Source organism: Nansenia antarctica (assembly GCF_963989245.1).
Source record: "Nansenia antarctica genome assembly, chromosome: 2".
NCBI lineage: Eukaryota > Metazoa > Chordata > Actinopteri > Argentiniformes > Microstomatidae > Nansenia > Nansenia antarctica.
In genome coordinates, this window is record NC_137675.1 from 84526204 (window position 1) to 84540873 (window position 14670).

General features: G+C 44.6%; 1 pseudogene across 1 annotated transcript; it reads left to right on the forward strand.

Annotated features, from left to right (window-relative positions):
- Window positions 1-2140: 2140 nt before the first annotated feature.
- On the forward strand, window positions 2141-14670 carry LOC308151764 (annotated as a pseudogene). The gene is made up of 4 exons: window positions 2141-2386; window positions 2612-2822; window positions 2967-3058; window positions 13678-14670. The product of its transcript is annotated as an uncharacterized misc_RNA (transcript).

Here is a 14670-nt window from a genome sequence, read left to right on the forward strand (position 1 = left end):
TTCTTATTCTATTTTATTCTTCTAAAAAATAAAAAATAAAAAAATCCGGTTTCAGACGGTTTTGATAAAAAACCGTTTCTATTTTTATAAACCCCGGTTTTCGGTTTAACCGAAAAACCGTCCATCCCTAGTGTGTGTATGTATTTATGTATTATATACAGCGTGTGTGTGTGTGTGTGTGTGCTGAGTAGAGATCAACGTGGGTCTTGTGTGTAAATTACCGTAGCGTCTTGAGTTAGAGATTTGTGCATTAGAAATTTGCCTTGACCTGTGAAATGGGCTTGACCCCTGTGAAAGTCTATGGGCTTAACCCCTGTGAAAGTTTCTGGGCTTGACCCCTGTGAAAGTTTCTGGGCTTGACCCCTGTGAAAGTCTATGGGCGTGACCCCTGTGAAAGTCTATGGGCTTGACCCCTGTGAAAGTCTCTGGGCTTGACCCCTGTGAAAGTCTCTGGGCTTGACCCCTGTGAAAGTCTATGGGCTTTAGGGTTGGGTACCGTTTGGTTTTATTCAATACCGGTGCCAAATCGGTACTTTAAAAACGGTACCGGTACCGAAACGGTACTTAAATCGGTACTTTTGATTAAAAAAAAAAATCTATATAGAAATCCAGGATTTTTCACATCAGTGGTCACTGACGCGATTTTCCGAGTGCGCGCCATTAATGCAGAGCGGCGATGTTTTATATAAGGTGATCAAATACCAACATATCCTGATGCTATAGCTGCAGCAGAACATGGGGAACTACAGCACTGAACATAGGTTACCGTATAATATACATGTGACTGATAATAATAATAATTAAATTATTAAATTAAATTAAAATTATGTGACTGACAGATCCGCCCAAGACACACACACACACACACACACACACACACACACACACACAGTGAAAGATAATCAGCTCATTGAATATGAAGTACACAAGAGTACACACAGAACCGGGAACGCGCATACAGCACTGAACAACATCCGTAGAATATAAACTTGTGACTGACAGTCACATACACACACACACACACACAGAAAGATTATCAGCTCATCAATATGAAGTAGGCCTACATGAGAGTGAACGCACAAAAACGGGCTAATTAACTGTTTACACAAGTAAAATCACAGTGTGACAGTCAGATGAAGCATTCGGTAAACAATCAACAGCAAGGTAATGCATCAGCTGAGTTAAAGAAAACCAACTTTTACCTTTGATGACACCAACATGAGCCCTGTTTTCCCGTACCTCCGCAGTTCTGTTCGTGATGATTTTAGATTATTTTTGCCCCACGCATATTGCCCTGTAATTAGACCATGCAACCACAGCTTCCGTGTGTCTCTTATTGTCCAAATGTTCCCTGAATTTTAGCTGCATGTTTTTCCAGCATGTAAATCCGTTGTCAATAAAAATTCGACTCCAATTCTTTCCCCCTGCCAATAAAATGTTGTTAAAGAGATTGGAGAGACGCAAAGGAGAGGGATTTCCTGAAATCCATATTTCCCGCTAAATTCAGACCAATCACAAAACTGTTTTGCAAGCGCGTACCAACCGGTACCGGTTTTCGGTACCCAACCCTAATGGGCTTGATGGCCCACCTGTATTAATAGGATACAGCTTTTTGGCACATTGCTCCTGTTGTCATGATAACTGATGCTTCAATCACAATGTCCCTCACAGTCATAGTAATTATACTATGGGAGCAGCCGCACAGAGAGCACGGGGAGCAGCCCCACAGAGAGCAGCGCCCCAGGCCCAGGGAGCAGCCGCACAGGTAGCAGCCCCACAGAGAGCAGCGCCCCAGGCCCAGGGAGCAGACCCACAGAGAGCAGCGCCCCAGGCCCAGGGAGCAGCCGCACAGGTAGCAGCCCCACAGAGAGCAGCGCCCCAGGCCCAGGGAGCAGACCCACAGAGAGCAGCGCCCCAGGCCCAGAGAGCAGACCCACAGAGAGCAGCGCCCCAGGCCCAGGGAGCAGACCCACAGAGAGCAGCGCCCCAGGCCCAGGGAGCAGACCCACAGAGAGCAGCGCCCCAGGCCCAGGGAGCAGACCCACAGAGAGCAGCGCCCCAGGCCCAGGGAGCAGACACACAGAGAGCAGACCCACAGGGAGCAGCCCCACAGGTCCGGAGGCCAAGGACACCGAAGGCCATGGACACCGAGCTGGAGGAGTTGTTGAGAGCGAGGGCGGTGTTGTGTGAGGAGTGGGGTTTCTTCCTGGAGAAGGCTCTGGTGCTTTGCAGGGAGGAGATGAAGGAGGGCCGACTGAAAGAGAGCGACCTCCACCAAAAGCTCCACGATATGGAGGAGGAGAAGAAAAGCCTCCTCCGTGACCACAAGAAGGGGAGGCGCCAGGCCCTCACTGCCCAGCAAGAGACTGAGGAGAGCCTGGCCGAGGTCAGGGCGACCCTCGCCAACACCACCAGGGAGGCAGAGGACAAGATCAGGGTCCTGGAGAGTGAGGCCCTGGTGGACAAGGTAGCAGCTGAGGAGGCTCTGGGGCTTTGCAGGGAGGAGGTGAAGGAGAGCCGACTTAGGGAGAGCGCCCTCCAACAAAAGCTCCACAATATGGAGCAGGAGAAGAAGAGCCTCCTCCTCCGCAACAACTCCGACCTGGAGAAGGAGAGGCGCCAGGCCCTTGCTGCACAGGGAGAAACGGAGGGGAGCCTGGCTGAGGTCAGGGCGACCCTCGCCAACGCCATCAGGAAGGCAAAGGACAAGATCAGGGTCCTGGAGAGTGACAAGGCAGCAGCGGAGGAGGCTCTGGTGCGTTGCAGGGAGGAGGTGAAGGAGGTGAAGGTGAAGGAGAGCGACCTCCACCAAAAGCTCCACGGTATGGAGCAGGAGAAGAAGAGCCTCCTCCACAACAATTCTGACCTGGAGAAGGAGAGGTGCCAGGCCCTCTCTGCACAGGGAGAAACGGAGGGGAGCCTGGCCGAGGTCAAGGCGACCCTCGCCAACGCCACCAGGGAGGCAGAGGACAAGATCAGGGTCCTGGAGAGTGAGGTCCTGGTGGCCAAGGCAGCAGCTGAGGAGGCTCTGGAGCTTTGCAGGGAGGAGGTCAAGGAGGTACAGGTGAAGGAGAGCGACCTTCACCAAAAGCTCCATGATATGGAGCAGGAGAAGAAGAGCCTCCTCCGCGACAACTCCGACCTGGAGAAGGAGAGGTACCAGGCCCTCTCTGCACAGGGAGAAACGGAGGGGAGCCTGGCTGAGGTCAGGACGATAATATGTGCAAAATATGTGCATACGTTTGGGTCTTTAATAAAAGTGTGAATATGTGCAAAATATGTGCATACGTTACAACATCGTATCTGGTAGCCTACTGGACGACTGGGTTGCACCAATTTGGCGTAAGTCATTACTAAATGCAGGCATTTAGTAGTTACTAAACCCCTAGTTGTTACTAGCTAGTTTCAAACTAGTTGTTTACTAATTTCGGTTGCACCACGCCAATCTTTTGCCAATCTTAGCTAGTAAATACTCAGTTTTGGTAACTGTTTTTTGTTTCTCTACTGTAACATAACCAGGTACATTAATAATAATAATAATAATAATAATAATTACAATTTACAATACAAATACAACAATTGGGGGTCCCTCAAAAAAATGTGTACTGTATAACATGATAGCCATCTATGAGCAATGCACTGTATATAAGATGATGACCAAGGGTCTTTCTGCTGCTGACCATGAGTCCTGTTGATGGAGCCCAATTTTCTTTTAGAGTCTGTAGGCTACTGTATTTGTTTATTAACATTCATAAATATGATATATTGTCTGAATTTTTGTCTTCTTTTATAAAATGTAAATTATTTTAATTTCTTGTGCTGGTTTATTATGAACAACATGTAAAATTGCAGGAAACTAGTACAAATAATTGGGTGGGAGAGAGGGGCCGCCGCTGCCAAAACGTGTACAGTTTTGGGTCGCTCCACCGCTAAGAAAATCTCACTCCAAACTTTTGGTGAAACTTGGCAGCCCTGTTATGACATTATCATAAATAATAAGGTAAACAGTAGGACGAATCACGTTTAAACTGATTCCGTTGTCGATGCAGTCTGGAAAATGTTATGGTCTGGCGAGAACGTCCGTTGCGCGGAAATTGACTGATTAGGTGAAAAGTATTTTTTTTCTGCGTTCTGTCGGGCGTTTGACTGACCATTTATATGCAACGTTTGCAGGAAAAGTGCTATAGAAATAAAAATGTATTATTATTATAGGCAACTATGGCCGTCAAAAAGGGTGGGACAAGACGCTCGTTCATGTGTGCAACAGAGTTGATTGGAAGCAGGCGTGGAACTTGCAAATTCCACTGACGTGCGCACCGTTTTATAAATCAGAATGTTGGTGACGGAAATGTTCTTGCTTTGCAAAGGTGCGTAGGTACGCAAAGCGTAGGTACGCAACGCTTTATAAATGAGGCCCCAGAGCAGTACTATTCCATGTAAGATAAATGGCCCAAAATTTTCAGTTTTTTCATACTAATATTTTGTAGTGGATTTATTACAATTCACTGCTATCACGATTATCCTCTGGTGTTCAGGCTGTGATACGCGTCATGGTCAGATTTAACCAAACAACAGACAGACTAGGGATGCCCCCATACCGTTTTTTGCGACTGATATTGATCACCTATAATCTATGAGCAATATCGACCGATATAGGCTACTGCCCATACCGATCAAACAATAGCCTAATACTAATAGGCTAATAAATAAATATGAATAAAACTAAAAACTAAAATGAGTGTGGATGAGACATTTAACATTTAGAGCATCTGATAAAGAGAGGCCTCGGGCTAAATGTTTTAAGAGTCTTTTTAAAAAATGTCCACAAACCTTTTGATGGCTGATAGACCTTTTGATACATTTCTTCACTCTTGTTTTAATATTTTTATCATCTTTATTCGTAGGATTCCCTGCACTGTGAACTCTCCATCTGGGCAGAGAGATGGATGCTTCTGCTTATTCAGTGTCAGAGAGCCAGAGGACACACGTTGGGTCCCCTGATGCAGAGACAGAAGGACAGAACCACAGGAAGGACAATCTTATTAGGCTCCAGCCACCACCACTACCACCACCTCCCACCCACAGTAGGAACCATCACTCTCCCAACATTAAAGAAGAGTACGACACACCGTGGGACGACACACCGTGGGATAGGTTTTTACGGGACTACATCAAAAACGATAAGGTCAAAGATGAAATGCTCAGCACAAATGCCTCAGGGCAAGATGCACATGCTCTTAAAGAGAGGCATCGACTCTCTGAAGCACCGAATGACATGGATAGTGACAGTAACGCCAGTTCAGAGGTCAAGACTAGAGGTCAAGAGGTCAAGATCGAAGAGCGCTATGGTAGGAATTCCTCTCAACAAAGGCCAACCACTAGTCCAGACCAATCACATCCTGGATGTGAGTCAGGTGGTCACAAGAGCAGCTCAGTGATTGGATTACAGGAACAGCAGAGAAGGACAGCGGCAGGGCAAATCTCTGGGCAAACAAAACATGGTTGTGGTCATGACGACATGCGCCAGTGCTATGTCCAGTGTGGGAAGAAACTAAACATGGCGGATATTGTGACAATACAGCAGCAAATTAGAAGACGAGAGCAACACCATTGTGCTACAACTGATCAGTAAGTCACACACATGCTGTGAATCCTGTCCACAAGTATTGTGTTCAATAATTCACCATAGGGTGCCAGGTGTCAAGTATGCAAATAGTGGTCATTGGATTGATATGATGAATAATACTGCAGGTGCATGACTAAGTCGATTTGTAATTGAATTAGCTCAGTTTTTACACATTTCAACAGTTGCTAAACAGTTGGTAATTAAAGGACAGTAGCTAAACAGTTGGTAATTAAAGGACAGTAGCTAAACAGTTGGTAATTAAAGGGCAGAACTATAAGCACATCTAATAGATGAATGTCATGTATATGATATCGCAGCAAGCTAGCTCGAAAGGGAGCTGCCAGTCAAGCGTGCAAAGTCCACGCCCCATACAGCCCTCGGAACTGTCTGACCAGGAAGTTGAGCCTAATAAGAAGCTTATTTTCATAGTTTATTTTGTGTTAACGTTTTTCCTGGACACAAAATACAATTGGAACCATTTAATGTCTACTTTCCAGACCCTTTAATTACAACAAATGCAATCAGTAATCCATAGATTATTGCATTTGCAGGACATGTCCTGTCAGTCTAGATGGGAGTTCAGTGAACTGTTTGTCTGTCATTTCTAATCGACCCTGCGTTGTTTGTGCCTCCTGTGTTTCTAGCCGCAGGTCCTCTTCAGCTCATGTAACCATGGTAACCATGTATGAACCGGAATGCACTGAGTCCCCCGGATCTGGCTGTGGTTCTCCAGCCCTGAAAAGCCCACAGTGGGGTCCAGAGATGGTGGCAGTGAAGCTGGAGGAAGAAGATGTAGAGGAGTATGGTGTCATGGTAAAAGAAGAGGATGGAGGAGACCAAATGAGAGAGGAGGGAGTGATGGTAAAAGAAGAGGACAGAGGAAGAGTGGAGATGAAAGACAGTGAGATGGATGGTAAGTCTTTGTTATTGGTGAGTGTAATTGCACTGTTGTAAACTCAATGCTACCAGTGTATGGAAGCATATAGTGGACTAAATTCAAATGTTAATGCAATTTGAGATTGCAATTGCATGTTCCACTTTCCACCATGTTGCATGCATTCTTTCAGTCAATATTCAAATTCCAATGCAATCATATGATTTGCATTTTCATTTTCATGTAGCTGGTATGCACATTCGCTGTCAATATTAAAATGATAATGCAAAGCCATTTGACATTTCATTTTCAAAATCATGCGCTGCTTTGTAACTGACAACATTAAAAAGTTCATTCTAAAGTGAAAAATACTATGCAATCCCACAATAGCATTTTTATTTTCCACTTTTGCCTGCATTATTTGAGTCAATATGACAATTGTAATGCAATAATGTGATTAGCGTTTGCATTTCCACATTCTAGTAAACACATCCACTTCGTAGCTGACAAAATTCAAATGTTGACCATTTCATGCAATAATGCATGAAACACACACGCTTATAGGCTAATATATTAGAATATATTATTCAAATGATCCCATTCTCATGTTCTACCGGCCTGTCAGTCATTCTCTGGGGGCAGGACAATGTTCAATGGCAGGGCTAGCGCAAGTCATTTGGGATTCCCTGGTTAGATGCTCATGACAGAATAGAACTGATAATTTAAAATGTAGCTGAATTCTCTGCGATCATGAATAATGATAATCAGACTACATGCACAATCACTTCACTTCTACTAATACGGCTGGTTAGCTTCCGGTCCAGCGCTGTTCCCCACCAGCTGTTTACAGGAGCTCCGCAAAGTGTTAAGGACGTTACGGTGGCTGGTAGGCAAACTGGTAGTAGTCACTCTATGAGTAGAGGGCTGCAAGGGAATTTTCCTGGCTACATAGTGTACAGGTTTTTTGCTTTTGCCTGCTTGCGGCTCTGTAATCATGTGAAGCGCATTGAGTCGCATCTTGTGAGAAATGCGCTATACAAATAAAACAAGATTTGATTTACGGACAAGCTTTTTGACAGCGTCATCCTCGTATCACATGCCTACAACATCAACCAGCTGTTTTCAGTAGCATGTATGCTGTCAAATTAAATTATTATTATTATTTGCTCCAGCTCTCGACAGAATGCCTGAGAGTCTTATATTGCATTATATTTTGAATGGTCATCTGGTGCCTTAATATTGTGTTTTCCTTTACATAAATAATGACATTTCCACCATAAATTGATGCAGAAAAGGCACAGATTGGTGCATATAAATTCACCAGAATGCAAGAAATTAAGTGTGTGACGCTCGTTTGAGGACCTCCAGACAGCCCCGCTTCATGGGTCCCCCCGATGTCAAACGCCACTGGTACCACCTCCGCCTAATTTTGAGCCAGGAAAAACCCTGTAAACGTACCGTAGCTACAGACAAAGCTAGCGTAGCTAACAAACAAAAGCTTTGGCTAGCTTAGAGCACACTCACAAAGCTAGCTAGTTAGTAGGGGTGTAACGGTACACGTATGTGTACTGAAATTGGACTAAGTCCAATGAATGCAGCTTACTTTTTTTGTGTGTTGAAGTAATCTCAGTCAGTACGCATGTGCACACACGCCACAGAGAGATTGTCAGTAGTTGAGCTTAGATAGTTTAAACTAGAGCTTGAAGTTCCTCCAGCTTCACTTAAGTCTCCTGTTTGGGAAAATTGTATAGGGATGGGAATCGAAAAACCGGTTCCAAAAGTTTCGATGCATCGGAACCTCATCGATGCCGGCATGTTTTGATCATGCGCTGACAGTTGCGCATTGCAAAAGTGTATGCAAGTCACCACCGACCTTACCTCAGCTGCACGTGTGCGTGGGAGAACCTTAGCCAGACTTTTTATAGCGTTGTCCCTACTGGAAGTGTGTTCGTTACGGCTCTACTGCAGAGTTGCTACTGCCAGCCCCATCTTTGTACATTGAGTTTGCCTTTGACAAGGTTCCCGCGCTGGTCTTAAAAAGCCTTAAAGTCTAAAATCTAGCAATCTGATTTATAAGGCCTAAAAAGGTCTTACATTTCAGTTATCCGGTCTAAAAATGAGGTGCTAGGTATTAAAAGTGAGATTAGCTAGGAAATCAGTCCGACTACATCAATTTAGGCAGAAATTAATCAAGCTGTAACCAAAAAAATGCCAATTCGCTTTGTCTGTATCTATGCTATCACATGGTGTCGCGAATAGGTCTAAAATTCTATCAAAAGGGTCTAAAAAGGTCTTAAATTTGACTTGTTGAAACTTGTAGGAACCCTGCTTTGATAATGGCCATCAATAATATTATGTTTCATTTCACTTCATTATAAATTGTTCTGGGTTCAGTCTCTGCTGTCATCCATCCTTAATGATCGATTCGAAAAGTTCAAGAAAGCAGAACGCAGTCACGCACGTGCAGAGAGATATGGGAGGGTAGAGGAAGATAATCATTAGATGTTGATGCTAGAAGAACGCACCAAGATGACGATACATAGAAACAAGTACCTTGTCTTTTGAAAGTCGAGTAAGTAAGCCTGTTCTGCTAGATAGTATAGGTATGTAGATAGTCAAGCCCGGATTATCCATATATTGCATCGGGTGAACGCCCTGGGGCACCAGCCAATGGGGGGGCACCAAATTATTCGGACAATGAATAGACCTTTAAAATATTTTGCGCACATTTTTTAAAATATAGGCTATATTTACTGGAAGACATCCACACAGGTACAAAACTAACGGTTATATTTAGGCTATCATGTATAAAAAGATAAATAATTGCGAGTTCGGTGTAAGTGCCCCCCCCCAGTCACAGACAAGTGCGCGGTGACGCAGTGCCGCCAAACTATCAACGAAGAAATCAAAATGTACAGGCGACAACTGAGTGGCTCTGCCAAGCGAAAAATTAAGCAAGGCAAAGACTCCAGACATACGGCCACTCTTAAAAATGTCCCAACAATTGGGATTTTTTTTTATTTCACCTAGGCCTAAAATTAGCACCGAAGTTAACAGTGTGGGGGGGGGGGCAGCAGAGCGAGCGAGGGAGCGAGCCCATTCACAGCCACACTGGAGCAAGTCTTGCTGAATGTGTAGTAAGAATGGTTCATGTCATGACCTGGGGTTAGACTTGTCGAATTGCCGGGGACAAAGTTACGACAACGCCAGTAACATGTCGGGTAAATATAACGGCCTCCAGGCGCATCTTAAAAAAGCAAACCCCCTGATTCATTACGTGCCCTGTGCTGGACATTCCCTTAATGTTGTCGGTGTAAACAGCATTAATAGCTGTAAGGATGCGAGTGATTTCTTTGACCTACTTCAGTCATTGTATGCGTTTTGTGCAGCATCCCCTCACCGATGGAGCCGGATATTTAAAAATAAGGATGTGAACATCAGCAGGACTCTAAAACCACTGTCCAGTACTAGATGGAGTTGTAGGACTGACTCTACCAAAGCGTTGAGAGAGAACTATAGTGCAATAAGAGAGGCCTGATAATAATAAGATTCCCTGCTGGCAATTGAATCCGAGTTGGTCAAAGAGATGGACTTTGAGGATTTAGTAAACGACTTTGCCTGCGTAAAATCAAGAAAAAAGAAGTTCTGCTAAAGGTAAGGCTTACTTATGATTATTTCGGGCTAATATGACGCTGTGGCTGATTTGGGCCTGTGTGATGCACAGGGCTATAGCCTACGTCTGATATAGCATCACGAAGGTGAGCAGAGCGGCAAAGAGAGAGGCGCTGTTTATTTCCATAATACCTGTAGTACGCTTCATTAATGCTGACAGAAAATATGTTCTTATTCTTATATGCCTGCAACAGTCGTTATTGGACTTGGTTGGTATTGAGCTTGTTTTATTGTAGTATACAGTATGTGCATTTTCCCCATTTGTTATGGTTTAGCATGTAGTCTCAGGCCATTTATGATGGAAATAATTAGCCTATATTTAGAAAGTCGTGTTGCATTGTGATGTGAGTTGCATTCAGATTTGAGCAGTGTAAAGGCTATACTACGGAATTAGGCCCAACTGTGATGAGCCTGTACTGTAGTTATATGCTCTTGTAAATCTATGGGTTTTGTAACCATAGTAAATATCACACTTTCACTTGCAAAGTAGGAGGGTGTGTGTGTTGGGGGGGGGGGGCACACATCAAGTCTGGTCACCCTAGGGGGTTAATCCGGGCCTGTAGATAGTATAGGTATGTAGATAGTATAGGGATGTAGATAGTATAGGGATGTAGATAGTATAGGGAAGTAAGCCTGTTCCGCTAGATAGTATAGGTATGGGGTCCGCAGAGGTACTGCAGGGGGTCCGCCAATTTCTGTCATAATAATTGACAACTTTCACCAAAATAATCAGTGAGAATTAAAAAATATAACAAATGATATTGAGTAAGGTACAAGCATGAATAGGCAATAATAAGCTACTTTTGACAAACAATTTACAAAATAAATGATGCCCATGATTCTAGAGTCTAACATAACGTCAGCTGGAGAAAAAAAACACACCTGTCTAGCAAGCTAGGTGTTGGCTAAAACGCTGCAGTTCGGTCTTCATTGCGAAATTAACGTTAATTAATAACTAGCATAACGTTACTACTTTAGTTACTAGTTTGATAATAACAAACCCGCCTCTTTGCTTCTCTATGCGCCGCTATAGGAGAGGAACACAACGCGCTCCTTTACCATTCCGTCTTTGAATTACGCACAGCTATCCTCGAGATTCTGGTTGGCCAAAACCGCGCGGAGCTGGCTGCGCATTTCAATGCGCCCTCGCCTTATGTGAAATGCGCAATTGTTGATCACTTGGAGGCACTCAAAAGTCAATTTGAGAAGTACTTTTCTGAGACTGAGTCTTGGAGAAAGCACAAGACATGGATACGGTTATCATTCAAAGACAATGCATCCGACGGCTCAAACCTGACAGCCGCTGAGGAAGATCAGCTGATCGACCTAACCACAGACAGTACACACAAGAATGTGTACGAGTCACAGCCTCTCACCCAGTTCTGGATCCATTGCCAGAAATACTTCCCCCAACTGACAGCAAAGGCCATGGTGAGCCTCTTGCCTTTTGCAACAACTTGTCTTTGTGAAAGAGGATTCTCCTCCCTCACCTACCTGAAGAGCAAATACAGTTCCAGACTGCAGCCTGAGGATGACATGATGCTCTGCCTGACAACCTCCATCCAGGAGGTAGGCATACCTTGCCTCCTGAAGCTAAAAGTTTCATTGTTGAAAAATAATAATAATAGAAAATATAAGCCTCATCAAGAACAACAACAACAAAAACAACAATAATAATAATAACCAATCATAATTATGCATGAACGTTTTTATCAATCATAAACACATATAGGCTAATAACCCAGTATATAAATAGGTTAATATGGTGAAATAAAAGGTGAATGAAGTAAATATAAAAGTTATTATAGGCTTATATATATTACATGTGGGGGTCCCTGTTCTGTTTGTCTCACATCCAAGGGGTCCTTGGGTTGAAAAAGGTTGAAGACCCCTGATGTAGATAGTATAGGGAAGTAAGCCTGTTCCGCTACATAGTATAGGCACGCAGGCAGGAGGGGCATGCCTCACTTCCCGGGGGGCTAGCATCAAAATACACACATCCCCGTGTTTACCAGAGCCTGGGGAATCTAGCAGGGGTGGGATGCAAACGGTGGGTTGTTCCAATCCAATGCGACATATGGGTGAATGGGTGTATGGAAATAGCGCTCCACGCACCCGGAATATTTGCATATTTATGACTATTGTTTTTAATAATGATAATCAACCTCTTCTGCATCATACATGCAGCCACTACCCGTGATAATCTGCGACTTTAATCCTGTATCAGGGCACGATACTTCTACAAGGTGCAGAGATTTATCTCTCTGAGAGACATACTTAAATAGAGAACACTTTTACCTATATCTGTTTATTCATTGTTTATTATCTTGTTAAATGTTTATCTATTTAATTTCTCTGTATTTTTATTTTCTTACCATCCTCTTGCTGTATTTTTTATGCTGTATGTAAAGCGCTTCAAATTGCCCCTGTTGTATGTGTTATACAAATAAACTTGCCTTGCCTAAACGTATATATTAAAGTTAAACTTGCCTATGTAACCCTGTATATGTTCCTATTCTTACAGACCAGCAGAGCGCCAACCCAGGTTCAGACAGCGAGCCCAGCTCCACCACATCAGGAAACCATCAACAACACAGGAGCTCAAGGCGGAAGAATCACCGTAAAACACACCCACAGACTTACACAGGAGAGAAGACCCACTGTTGCCCACTGTGTGGAAATAGTTTTAGTAAAGCAGGAAACCTGAAGAGGCACCAGAGAATACACACAGGAGAGAAACCATACCAGTGCTCCCAATGTGGGAATAGTTTCTGTCATGCAGGAGACCTGATGATTCATCAGAGAATACACACAGGAGAGAAACCATACCAGTGCTCCCAGTGTGGGAAGCGTTTCCGTCATGCAGGAACCCTGAAGAAGCACCAGAGAATACACACAGGAGAGACACCATACCAGTGCTCCCAGTGTGAGAAGAGTTTTAGTGGAGCAGGAGACCTGATGATTCATCAGAGAATACACACAGGAGAGAAACCATACCACTGCTCCCAGTGTGGGAAGAGTTTTAGTCAAGCAGGAAACCTGAAGACGCACCAGAGAATACACACAGGAGAGACACCATACCAGTGCTCCCAGTGTGAGAAGAGTTTTAGTCAAGCAGGATACCTGAAGATTCATCAGAGAATACACACCGGAGAGGAACCATACCAGTGTCCCCAGTGTGGGAAGAGTTTCATTCATAAAGGACACCTGAACAACCATCAGAGAATACACACCGGAGAGAAACCATACCAGTGCTCACAGTGTGGAAAGTATTTTAGTGAAGCAGGAAACTTGAAGAAGCATCAGAGAATACACACAGGAGAGAAACCATACCAGGCTCTGGTTCAGTAACAGACGTACCAGCTCTCTCCGCACTGTGTCACTACCATAAATAATCAGAAAACTAAACTGGTAGGCCTATGTAGTGCTTCCCACTTCCTTGTTCTGTATATAATCTTTTAGAAGGATCTTTTTTTCTTTCTTTCTTTTTCTTTATGTGACAAAGGGTCAAAATATAAACCAGCAATTGCACACGGGAAAGCCACCGGTCCCTCCATCCTCATCGAAGCAAACCGATAACCTGTCAGGTGAGGGGAAAAAGTATCAGTGCAATCAGTGTGGTTTGAGATTTAAAGGCAGCAGAACACTTGGAACTCATAAAGTGCACGGAGGCAGGAGGCTGTATCCATGCAACATATGCGGGAAGGATTTTAACCACAGCTCCAGCTTGTCCCGACATAGGCTTATCCACAAAAAAGGAAAGGGTATCCCCCCAGGTGTTCCACCTGAGCTGGTGATGAGTCACGGCCGCCGCTCGCGCCTGCCAAAATCCGCGTCCAGGAAGGTCAAGAACGGGCGCCCTGGCGGAGAGAAGTTCTACGCATGTCCACAATGTGACAAGACCTTCAAGAACTCTGCGAGTCTCTCCAGACATCAGGTTTCTCACGTGAAGGAGCTCCTAACCACTTACACCCAGGGGGAGGACAGCCTCAGCAAGTCCTCCGACCTGAAAATACGCCTCAAGTTGTGCTCGAGAGACAAACCAAACTTCTACACTCTCTGCAAGAAGAACAAGAGGTCCAAAGCTGCCAAGCGCACCATGTCGAACGCCGAAGAGGAGGAGTGACATTATGCCTGCCAGCAGTGCGACAAGCATTTCAGCCACACGTCGAGCCTCGCCAGGCACCAGCAAATGCACATGGGGGAGAACAAGTTCAACTGCGCCTACTGCGCCTACTGTAAAAAGACCTTCACCCGGTTATCCAACCTTCACCACCACGAGAAGTCGCACACCGCGGGGAAGATCTACGAATGCACCATCTGCAACAAGACATTCGTGCACTCGTCAAGCTATTCAAGGCACAAGTGGTCGCACACAGAGGAGGAGCAGGCGGCCAAACAGCGGCAGCGGAAGCGCGGCGCTATTAACGAGAGCGCGCCACTCGAGTCGGACTCAGAATTTCTTCTAAATTTTGGACTGGAATTGGCATTACTCTGA